Genomic DNA, 11,109 nt, shown 5'->3' on the forward strand with positions numbered 1-11,109 from the left:
GTAGGGGAGGGGCAGCCAGTCTAAGACTGTTCTCTCAAGAGAAGCCAGTTGGGCCTTCTTGTGCCCTTAATGCAGCTTTGTTTTCCACGTCCCTTCTCCAGCATGCGGCACTGGTTGTATTGGTACTTAGAGAGACAGAACAGATTTCTCTCTTTATTCTTCTATTTGTTCTAGGAACCAGGAACCAGAAAGAACAGGTGTTAACCTTATTAGCAAGGAAAGGAGGCCTCATGAGTGGTGAGAAACTGCACTTCTAACTTATTTGTAAGGCCTGGCATTTTGATGTTGTAAATTGTCTCCAAAGTTTTTAAAGTATTGAATAAAATGATAAAAAGTAATGAAGAATTTTTAATAGCCTAAGGTGGATAATGTAGTTCCTCTGATAGGAAAATTATGATGTAATGTTAAATCATTCTTCATGAAGGCTTTTTTTAATGAAGCAGGAAGTAACAAAGACTGAGTTGAGAAAAAAAAAATTGTTGTTGAATAATATATGATGTTGAGGTTTCATAGGCTGTGATAAATGCTTCAAAGAGCTATAGATAAAATGATATGAAACCTGAAAGTAGATTTATATTAATTTTTATTTATCACAGTCTGAAATTATTTTTGCATATTTATTTACTTGTTTATATCAGGCTTCCCACTAAATGCAAAGCCAGTGGGGGAGGGCAAGCACCACTTCTCTGTTCACCACTATTTCTCTTTCCTCCTACCATCTAGCACTGTGATTGGAGTATATTTGTGGGATGATGAATTTATAATTCAGCATCATCCACTGGCTCAAAACTACTCATTTTCTAAATCCATCTTATTATAAATGCTAAAATAAGGTATCTGAAGATTGTTCAAACAACAAAACAGATTTCTATCCTGACCTGAAATCATATATGATAATTACAAAAATATTCTTCAATAGAGATTAGTATGGCCATATATTTTCAACAACTCCCATTTTAAAATATTAAACATTATTAGATTACTTATAAATGATATCAATCAATTAACACGGCAGGGCTGAGATTTGAAGGAATTTTTAGAGGCCAGATTGGTAAAACTTTAACTCTTTATATTCTTCAGAAAGGATTAAAGAAATTTAGGCTCTCACCAGGCTTGGCTTCCTCTCTTCAGCCGCTACTGAAGATTTAATTAATGTGCATATCAGCTGGGCTGACCATTCTACCACTGGTGGATGTAGGCCGAGGTAAGAGTCTGGACAAGGAGCTTGGGACTGAAGCACCCCTGCCCCTCACCATTAGAAGAGTGAAATCTGGCACATTTTGATTCATAGCAATGAATCAAATACCAGAGAGCTGACTGCTAGAGACTCCCTTTTATGTAGACGTCCCTGCCAGGCCTTTACATATTGAAGTGAATCATTGTCACCTGTGGCAGTTTTGCTCTTCATTTGCTTGCTGTATTTCACATGCATTTGGAGGTATTAAGAATCACTGTTTGATCTATTGTGTTTATTGTCACACATTTATACTTTGGGATTTCTGCATCCCTATAAAATATGATGTTTAAAGAAAGACATGAAAGGACAGTTATCATCCATCCTGCATTGCTCATTGGTTCTACAGACAAAAGATTTACCCTTCAAAATCATCTCTATATTAGCGTGGCTAGTTTATTCTGGTTTGCCAAGAAATTTCCTGATTTTAGAATGGAATGACCCAAATCCCTAGGACTCTTTCAGTCCTGGGCAAGCCGAGAAGGTTACTCATCCTCTCCTCAGTTGAATTGTTCAGAGGACTTTATCAGGGTTTCTTGAAACCAGAGTATGCAATAGATTTGGAGTCCAGAATTGCATTTTAAAGGGTAATAAATCCTCACCATGGCAAAGAACCATAAGTCAACAGGCAGTAAAAATATACACATTTTAAGAAATTGTCTCGAGTGGAGTTCTTTGAAGTACTACTCTTTGCAGCCACTCCTGGATTTAAACATTGGGTGTGTCACTTCTTTTTGGTCCCAAGAACATAAGTTCAAGTTATCCAGAAGCATTTGAAGTTGTTTAGAGAACTGTGAAGAATTTCACCTGGCTAATCAAATTATACATGGGTTCAAGATTGACTCCAAAGGGGCTGATAAAGATAGTGTCCATATCAAAGGCAGCAGTGATGCCTTTGATAGAATGAATCACTGCTGCAAAAAAAAACAATCTTATGTGAGAACCAGCTTTCCCCTCCCCTCAAATGGAATTGATCTGTTCTTTGGAAAATGCTCTTGTCCTTTCGTCTTCTGTTATGGAGGCATGAATGCTGAAGAAGGGAAGTGCTAGAAGTCATGACTGTCAGATATGGAGGATATTGTGTCCATTGGTGAGCACCCCACTCCTGTACATGTTAATTCCTTGGACCTTTGAACTTGTCAGTCTGATTTTCCAATACCTTCTTTTTTTTTTATAAACATTTATTTATAATGTTTATTTATTTATAACTGCCTTGGGTTTCAGTTGCAGGGTCTTTCATTGCAGCACACGGACTTTTCAGTTATGGCACACAGCCTCCAGGGCATGTGGACTTAATGCTCCATGGTATGTAGGATCTTAGTTCTCCCACCAAGGATCAAACCTGTGTCCCCTGCATTGCGAGGCAGATTCTTAACCGTTGGACCACCAGGGAAGTCCCCTCTAGTTCTTTATTTTTGATCAACACCTAACTGATTTCTGAAGAGTGGAGGCACCATGGCATACAGAATCAGCAAAGGTTTAGAGTCAGATGGACAGGGTTTAATGGGGTTTCCAGGTGGTGCAGTGGTAAAAATCCACCTGCCAATGCAGGAGATGCAAGAGACACTGGTTCAATTCTTGGGTCAGGAAGATTCCCTGGAGTAGGAAACAGCAGCCCACTCCAGTATTCTTACCTGGAAAATCCCCATGGACAGAGGAGCCTGGTGAGCTACAGTCCATGGGATCACTAACAGTGGGACAAAACTGAGTGCACATGTGCACTAGCAGACTGGGCTTAAATCCTGGGCCTACCCAGTACTAACTATATAAACTATAAGAAAGTCTCTTGACTTCTTTGAGTCTCAGTTTATCGTCTATGAAATAGGTTTAAAGATTCTTCTCCTAATTATTATGAGGTCAAAATAAGATAATATATGTGAAAATGCTTAAGTTGGTACTGAAATTATACTAAAAGAATAAATAAACCCACAAAATGATTTGTAGACTATCTTTGGGTACCTACATGTCAGAGGTGATCTTTAAGGGCTGCTGGTTTGGTAAATGTTGGCCATGGGATAGGAAGCACTTTAGGAGTCAAAGACTATAGAATCTACCCAGGGCTGTACCCCTAACACTCTTGGCCTTTGGTTTCCACTGAGCACAAGTACCCACTTCCCTGATGGCTTGGCAGGTAAAAAATCACCTGCAACGCAGGAGACACAGGAGATGCAGGTTTGATCCCTGGGTCAGGAAGATCCCCTGGAGGAGGAAACAATAAGCCCCTCCAGTATTCTTGCCTCAAAAATCACATGGATAGAAGGGCTTGGCTGGCTATAATCCATGGGGTTGCACAGTCAGACACAACTGAGTGACTAAGCATGTATGAGCACAAGTATGAAGGTTGTGTCAAGCGATTCCTACAATCCTTACTCTTCTCTAATTCCGTGAATCTATGAAGTCTACAGAATGTGAATTTGAGGTGCATCTGTGTTCTAGAGCAACTATTGTACCATGGATCACATTATATTCTACAGAAGATATCATTCCACAGGTTTGGGTTCTGCCTCAGGAAGAGTGGTCCCCTGAAGCCCTGCGTGCCATTCCACATGACCTGTGCATCCTTTCCCTATTCCCCAGATATAGCTGTTTGGAAACCTATCACATAGTGGACCTGTTGGGTTCTCTTGCTGGACATTTGAGATTGAATAGGGAAAGGCTAGGGAATAGACAGTGACATTGTTCCTGGAAGTCCTCCATGAAGGTGTTTGGAGGCTGAGAATAGCATTTTGTGAAAGCCATGATGGATCATGTGAAGACAGAATGGAAGGAGGCAATCTGGGGATAAGTTTGATGAAGAGAGAGGGGGAGGGGGACAGAAAGATGGAGAATAACTTTTTAGGTCCTTCTTTATTCCAGTCACCCACAGGCCTTGATGTTCCTTTTATACTGCTCTTCCGTGAGATTTCCTATATTCTCTTTCACGTAAAGCAGATTTGAATGACTGCTCTGTTCTTTATGTCTAACTATGCTCTAAGACAGATGGCAACATAGACTGGGAGTTGGTAGTACAGACTGGGAAATCTCTGACTGGGATTTTGTCTTATTTCCTCTTGGAACAAGAATTTGGCACAGCATTCTACACAAAGTAGGACAAAGTAGGTACTCAATGAATTTTTACTGAAATAACATGAAAACCATGTATGAATAGTGTCACTGATGGCATTTATGCCAAAGGGTTAATTGGAATAAATGATTATGTTTCAGGAAGCATTTTTCCTGGATCCTCCCAACTGGGCAAGAAAGGTTATTAAGCACTGTCTTCACTGTGTTTCTAGGACCTATTCAGGATCTGGTTTGCTCTAGGCTTTATTTTAAAATGTCTGTTGAGCTGAATGGCCCAGAATTGCTTTACATATTGTGAAGATATAAAAAGATATATAATTTATAGCTGCTCTACATAAGCAGCTTGCAGTGCAGTTGGGAAGATACAAGAAAAACAAACAGAAAACATGGCGATTTGCAATGGATTTCAAATAGCTTGGAGAATGGAAGGTCAGCGAGGTCTAATATGCTTAGAGAAGGTTTGTGGAAGAACAGGAGGTTGAGTTACTTGAGAGCTGGGTGGGACTTGGCAAGGCAGAGCTCGGTGGGGAGGCGGAGAAGAGGCTAAGCCAAGGCCTGGGGGTGGTAATGAGAGTCCTGCAGTACTCACACTGACAATTTAACAATTCACATTAAGAAATTTGAGACAGAATGTCCAAATATGGGAGGCAATACAGGGTTTGGCTAAGAGTGCTGACCCTGGAGTTGGACTTTCTAGATTCAAACCCCAGCTCCACACCTACCTCTTCCCATTTCTGCATCTGTGAGGTAAGGCAATTTACTTACTGTTTCTGTTCCTCAGTTTCCTCATCGATAAAATTGGGGATGATGATAGTAATATCCATCGCATAGGGGTGTTCTAGAGGTGTTGTAGGCATTAAAGGAGAATGCTGTTTGTAAAGTTCCTAGATTAGTGTCTGGCACTAAGTAAACACAATGTCAGCCATTATCATCTGTTGCTGTAATCACACCTAAAAGTAGTTTTCAAGGAAAAGAACTACTCTTCATTTTGAACTGCATGCTGAATAACAAATCTCTTGGTTACGTAGGAAGCCAGGGAGTTTCTGAGCTGCTACTGAACTCATGGTACACTGGTTGGGATTGGTTTATGGTAGAAAGAACACTGAATAAATAAAAGCCAGTGGAAACTCTTGAGAGCTGGGGGAGGAGTTTGGATTTGGTGTCTAACTGCTAGGGCCCAACTGCTCTCTCTGAGCTGGGAAGTGATACGATGAAAGCGAGAGAGGGAGAAACGGGTAGGAGATCCAGTGAGGACAGGAAGGAGCTATTGCAATAATTAGGTGTTAGGTGATGCAGGCCAGGGCCAGAGCTGTGGCTGTGAGACAGAAATGCAGTGGGAAATCCAAGAGACTTCAAAGGGAAGGTTTTCATTTCTCACCACTGCGGCTGCCTCTGCCTTGGCCCAGGCCACCATCATCTCTTGCTTGGATTATTGCATCTCCTCTAACGTCTCTCTGCTTCTGGCCTCACCTCCTGCAGACTTCTCTCAAGACAGTCACGCCTTTGCACATACTGTCCAACAGCTCCAGTCTTGGTCAGAGGACAAGTTGAACTCCTCACCAGAATCTACAAGGGCTGCACCCAATGGGCTCCCGTTACCTCTGACTCCACGCTCTACTTGGTGCCTACTTGTCCCTCCACTCCATGAAGCTACCTTCCCTGTTGGTCCTCAAACACATGGGGCCTGGTCCTGCCCCAGGGAACTTGCCTGTGTCTGTTCTTCCCCTAAACAGCCGCAGAGCTAATTCCCTCAGCTCCTTTCAGTCTCTGCTCAAATGTCATCTTATTAATGACATCTTCCTTGACCACCCTTCTGAAAATAGCAACATTTCTCCATTCACTTTGACACTTTCTGTCCACCTTACTCTGCTTGGCTTTTCCTTCCCTATCACCACCTGACACGAGTTCTTTATTTGTTGTCTAATTTCTCCACTAGGATGCTAGCTCTATAAGGACAGATATCTTTGACTGGCTTGCTCACTGATGCATCTGCAGAACCTAGAACAGTGCCTGGCATATAGGAGGTGCTTAGTAAATATGGGTTGAATCGAATGTGCATCTAAGAAGTCATCAGATTTGCATTGTCAGCATGGTGGCAGGTGCTCCCTTAGAAACAGCCTCATTTACTCCTTGCAAGGACCCTGTCAGAAAGTACTGTCTTCGTTGTTTTACAAAGGACAATATCATACCAAGGCATGGAGACAGAGCACAGAGCTGGTGAGTGACACAGGAGATGTGTCCATTCCTCTGAGCTTGGTGCTGTGCATGGTAAAGGTGGGATGGGGAGGGAGGGGTCAGCCAGGCACCAAGGCTTCCAGCCTCTGAGCTGTGGAGGAGCAACAGAACTGCCAACAGAAATGGGAATGCGGGGAAAGAAGACAAGCATTCCAGAAAAAGAAGAGTGGAGTACTGAAACGTTGGATCAAGTAAAGTCAGGGAGAAATCCTTACTCTTGAGTAGGAAGACTAAATAATATATTGTTTGAGACCTTTCTGAGAGTCAAAGTGGGCACTATTAATAAGCTGGAATGACAGACATAAATGGGACTGTCCCAGCAAAGGGGTCAAGTGATCACCCTGGATTAAAGGAACTGGAGAGTTGATGTGAGATCCTGTCTAGAGATTTGGGTGTTTCTCTTCAAGAGAGACACAGGAGAAGCCATGAGGATGGGTATCTCATCAGCAGGTTGAGGAAAGAGGGGAATGTCAAGACCAGCTTCTGGACCCTTCCACAGACAAAAGTAAGAGGAGAAGGAGGAGTCTGTGAAAAACCCAGCAGAACCAGAAGGGAGATGAGGCACAGAGGTCAGAAGGGTGGTGGACAGGAAGGAGGGGCAGTGGGTGGAGGCCACATTTTGCAGGGCAACTTAAAAGTAGGTCAGCTAGACCTTGGCAACAAAACAAGAGAATCACTTGCATTTTGATTTTGATTTTGTAATTGTCATCTGTCTCTACAGAGTGCTAAAAGGCATTTAATTAAAGTAGATTAAAATTAATTTTGATTTGAGAGCTTTTTATTTTTTTTTCTGCTGCTGCCCTCATTATATTTTGAGACGCTTTGGGGTGCTTTCAAAGACTGGATGAGGGTCTGGTGCCCCAGCCTGAAGTTTTATGCCTCTGCATGACCTGAGTCACTAAAAGATCCTATATTTAGAGTGTCATTGACACAGATAAAATCTGGGTCCCAGGTGGAAGATACAAAAGCAAAAGGGGATACTTTCATGATTTCTTTGGGGTCAAGAAGATTGAAAATTGAGTTTCTGAAATCTGGTATTTCTTCATAAATTAGAAATTTACCTTCAATTTACCTTGATAGCTTAATTATCAGTTCAAGTAGATGTGTTCCTAACCTAGCCCCTTAACTTCAATGAAGAAAGGGCATGACTGTGTCTTTGTGTATGTGTGCGGGGGAGGGGCAGCCAGTCAACAAACAAAACCTTAGTTCAAAACATTGAAATGATAGCAATGACAAAAATGCTGGTGAAGTATACCTAACAATAAAGTTGTTTACCAACTGGTTGTTTGTAATGTAATGTAATGGTTAAGAAGTGAGAGCTAGGTCACTAACTACAACAATTTTGTCTACCCAATCATAGTCCACCTGACTCAAGCCACAAGGGGTCTTCTCCAGGTAGAAAGTATATGTGAATAGCACATGGTTTATTTTTAATATTTTTAGTTATAATTTTTATTTAATTTTTTTGTTCTTAGGTATAATTTCATTTATCTATTAAAATTAATTTTTATTGGAGTATAGTCGCTTTACTGACAAATGGTTTAGAGTTCTCAGTTTATCTGACAGTAAAGGCACATGACCAGGACCCTGGAAACAGAATCTATTCTGTGCATTCTCTGAAAGGAAGTCTTAATAACCATGTCTGGTAGCAGCATCAGGCAGAGGATACAGAGCAAGCTTTCCCCATAGTTTCTTTTTATCACAGCAAAAGTGTGACTGGGCTGAAATCACAGTGGCATGTAACTCCTGGAAACCAAAAGGAATAAAATCTCACAGGAATTCAAAGGGAATAAAATCATTAACATTGAGCCAAAGCCTGCTGGCATGCATCACAGAAATCAAATAGATATAGAGGGCTCCTCTGAGAGGAGAAAATGCATGACTTCAGGCTACTTCTGCACAAGATGCTAACATCAATACCTCGAACTGGTTTCACAGAAGCAGTCTATCTGAGACTGGCTGTCAGGCCACATCTGATGAATGTTTGCAGCCAAGGCTGACCTTGAGCAGAATGAAGGAGTAGGGCTTGGTTTTAGCACACCCACCCAACCTTGGCCCTTCTCAACCCTACCTTAAAGAATAAGTCCCCTTAAAGAGCTTCATGGAAGGCTTTATATTTAAAATGATAACCTCTCAGAGGCAGATGGTATAGCATTTCCGCGTTCAATACTTCCTTTTCCCTTTCATCACCTTCCTCTCTCTTCCTCTCCTGTTGTTCCCATCTGTTTTATTTTCATGGTTTTTCTTTTTTGTTCTCTTTTTACCATTCTTTTCTTTTCCTGAGATAAGAAACTGGAAGAGAGAAAGAGAAGGAGGGAAGGAGAGAAGACAGGCAAGGTTGTAAACATGTAGTGTATGTTGATCTCAGGGGTTTCTTGTATTGCTGGAGTTTGTTTTTTTCTCATAGTGTTTGTTGTTGGCAGGATTAAATGTGAAGTACTTAGCCCAGTGCCTGTAGTGCAGTTAAGGTCTTAATAAACACTAGTTGTTACTTAACAGTTTGCCCTTGGAATAATATCTTTATATCTAGGGCATTCCATTTGAGTGGGGATTTCTTCAGCTCTCTTAAAAAGTTCCATTTTCTGAAACTCTTTCAGGGTAATTGATGTATGTGTGTTCATGCATGCATGTGCACACACACACACACACACACAGACATACACACACATTTCCCCTCTTTTAAAGAAGGATCACAATGCAGAGGAAAGCCTTCACCTTGGTCTAGTAAAAAGACTTTTGAAAGTTTTTGATTGCCATGACTCAACTCCACATACATACATCCACATAAAAGAAAAAACAAATTTTCAATAAGCAATACTTGTCTTCACTATTTGCACTACTGTGTTCTGCTCTGGTCCGTTCTCTCTCATCATAAAAATACGGATTATTACAAACTAAATTAATTTCATAATGGGTCTATAGTGGGTATCACCTGGAGTTAGGGAAATCAAGGTCTAATAGATATATAGTACTTTGCTGCATCCCACCAGCTTTGTCCTCACTCTGAGCCCACCACCCTTACCCTGATGCCTCAGACTCATCAGTTTCAATTCTTCAATTTACTCCTTTTTGTCTTCCAAGTTAAGAAACACCAAATCAGAAATGCCTTTTCTTTCTTTCACTAGTCTCCCCTTCCTATATGTCCCTTTCTTTTCTTTCCCTCTCATACCACTTCTACTCCCTAGCAAAAAATGATCATTTTTAGCTGCTCTTTTCTGAATAATAATGATAAAAATAACAACAATGAAAATGCTAGGAGCAGTCATAATACAATGACAGCTAACAGTTCATGGCTGCTTTGTGTTAGACATTCATCTAAGCGTATTACAAGTTTTAACTGATTTAATACTCATAACCACTCTCTCTGAAGCTGACTATCCTATAATTACTCTGAAGGAAGCATTACATGCTCTTTTCTTTCAACATCTAGTCAAAACAAGGAGAGTCTAGGCTAAATACTTAATCAAATAGAAATGCTGATAATATTATGGAACAAACCATTTGTTTTCATAAACCCTGATCTGGAAACAGTAGCTAAGGATCATGACCACAAACTGAGAATCAGGAAGCCTGAGGCTTAGTGTGTTGCTATGCTTAGGCTGAAATTCTTCCTGATATATTGCAAACTTTTGAAGGAAAGCATATTATAAAACTTTAGTCTCATGTAAACATCCACGCAGAGCAAGTTCCTGTACCATTTGTTGTTTGATGGTTGTTTTAATGCCATTTAGTAATTTTTAGTAATTATTTATTAACTCTTTAGTAATTAATTTTTAAAAATTTAACATGTAACAATTTTTCTCTGATTATAAAAGTAATAGCATGTTCACTATTATGGTTCTAGAACATGCAAATTTAAAAATAAAAATAATAAATGACTTCAAGTCCCATCACTCAGCAGCTCTTCATATTTTGGTGTACTATGTGTTAGGCTTTGAGACATGTTTTGTTTGGCCTACACATTATTTTAAAATGTTTTTCATATAAAAACCTAGACTTCTAGCATCTCTTGATGCTGAAAATATCATTTTGTCAAATGTCAAAAATATCTGACAACACTGGGGCCACATTCCTGCAGGGCAGCAGATGATGGGATCTGAGAGCAGCTGCCTTTGGGGCAAGGTGAAAGTGAAAGTGAAGTCGCTTAGTTGCATCGGACTCTTTGCGTCCTCACAGACTGTAGCCTACCAGGCTCCTCTATCCGTGGGATTTTCCAGGCAAAAATATTGGAGTGGGTTGCCATTTCCTTCTCCAGGAGATCTTCCCGACCCAGGGATTGAACCCATGTCTCCTGCATTGCAGGCAGACGTTTTACCGACTGAGTCACCAGGGAAGTTGGAGAGTACATCATGAGAAATGCTGGGCTGGAAGAAGCACAAGCTGGAATCAAGATTGCCGGGAGAAATATCAATAACCTCAGATATGCAGATGACACCACCCTTATGACAGAAAGTGAAGAGGAACTCAAAAGCCTCTTGATGAAAGTGAAAGTGGAGAGTGAAAAAGTTGGCTTAAAGCTCAACATTCAGAAAACAAAGATCATGGCATCTGGTCCCATCACTTCATGGCAAATAGAT

At 40.7% G+C, this 11,109-nt stretch overlaps 1 long non-coding RNA gene across 1 annotated transcript in view; it reads left to right on the plus strand.

Annotated features, from left to right (window-relative positions):
* LOC104989775 overlaps positions 1-1,154 on the plus strand; it is a 10,515-nt gene extending 9,361 nt beyond the window's left edge. Inside the window, exons 2-3 of the long non-coding RNA XR_825415.1 lie at positions 175-237; positions 1,081-1,154. This is a non-coding gene — a long non-coding RNA (uncharacterized LOC104989775). The remainder of the gene's footprint in view (positions 1-174; positions 238-1,080) is intronic.
* Positions 1,155-11,109: the final 9,955 nt, after the last annotated feature.

The sequence above is a fragment of the Bison bison genome, unplaced genomic scaffold (genome assembly GCF_000754665.1).
Source record: "Bison bison bison isolate TAMUID 2011002044 unplaced genomic scaffold, Bison_UMD1.0 scf7180017864163, whole genome shotgun sequence".
Lineage (NCBI taxonomy): Eukaryota > Metazoa > Chordata > Mammalia > Artiodactyla > Bovidae > Bison > Bison bison.